Here is a 1,570-nt window from a genome sequence, read left to right as displayed (position 1 = left end):
AATGCCTAGGAGATGTTGTCTAGAATATGTTGCCTAGAATGTGTGTGATGGAAAACAGAGTGGGTTTGTCCAAATGCAGACATGTGTAACAGCAAACTATCCACATTACTCTATCACAGGGGTCTCCAACCTTGGCAACTTTAAGACTTGTGGACTTCAACTCCTAGAGTTCCTCAGCCAGCTTTGCTTCAACTCTAGGAGTTGAAGTCCACAAGTCTTAAAGTTACCAAGGTTGGAAACCCCTGCTTTATCATATTGCATCAGCAGAAAAATCCATCCAGCAACCCTGTTTATGACTCACATCCTGATGGGGGTTTCATGCTCAACATTTTCCTGACAAAGTCACTCATGTTTGCTCAGAGTTGGATGCTACTTTGACAAATGTCAAAGAACTAAGAAGGTTAACATGAGTTCTGCTACCTGTGGACTATGAGGGAATGAGTTCAAGAGGTGATTAATGCCTCTTTGAGGGAGGAAATGGTACCTTCTCCTCCAACCTGATAGCGTATACGCTTCTTGAAAGGACCCACTCTCAATCCTACAATATTAGACAACTTCTATCCAATCTCTGATCTTCACTTTTTGGGAACATTCTGGTGAAGGTGATGGTAGAGCTTCATTGCAAAGATGAAGCTGACTATTTTAATTCCTTATAATCATAGTTCAGTTCTGGGCATGGACAGCAGGGACATGAAAGGAACCCCCTTGGAGGTCCCCTTGGCAATGGTGATGTCACCGGCTAATCCTTTTAATCCAGAAATGCCTTCCGACACAAATGCTCCAGAGGTGGGTTTCACCAGGTTCTGTCCAGTTCTGGAGAACCGGTAGTGGAAATTTTGAGTAGTTCAGAGAACCGGTAGTAAAAATTCTGACTGGTCCCGCCCCCATCTATTCTCTGCCTCCCAAGTCCCAGCTGATCAGGAGGAAATGGGGATCTTGCAGTAACCTTTCCCTGGATTGGGGAGGGAATGGAGATTTTAGAGCTTGGTGCCACACCCACCAAGCCACACCCACAGAACCGGTAGTAAAAAATTTTGAAACCCACCACTGAAATGCTCTCATGAATGGCCTCTATTGGAATCTGGATGATGGAAGGGCAGCTCTTCAGGTGTTTGTGATAGCATGAGTTGTTCTTTCCTTCTAGACCAGGGGTGTCAAACTCCCGGCGTCACGATGGCATCACGTGATGTATCAGGACTTTCCCCCCCTTCACTAAACCGGGTGTGGGTGTGGCTGGGTCCCAAAGTCCATGGGCTGGGACTTTGACAGCCCTGTTCTAGACCATCTTGGAGAGTTAGAGAATGGGTTTTCTACAATGATCCACACCTTCTGGGAGGTACCATTTAATATTGGTGAGGGATGAATGGTCATATCCTTAGGCTCTCCATTTGGATGCCACAGCATGCGATAGTCTCCTCATTTATATCTACATAAAATTGCTGGGAGAGTAAAATAAAATAAAATAAATAAAACTGAATGTATTTAGATTGAGGTACCATTGGCATGCTGCTGATATCCAGGTATTTGATATCTGATGATTCTAAGTATAGAACGGGATGAAAGAACATGA

Source organism: Pantherophis guttatus, chromosome 5 (genome assembly GCF_059756535.1).
Source record: "Pantherophis guttatus breed Tessera chromosome 5, ASM5975653v1, whole genome shotgun sequence".
NCBI classification, from domain to species: domain Eukaryota; kingdom Metazoa; phylum Chordata; class Lepidosauria; order Squamata; family Colubridae; genus Pantherophis; species Pantherophis guttatus.
This window is presented reverse-complemented; position numbering follows the sequence as displayed.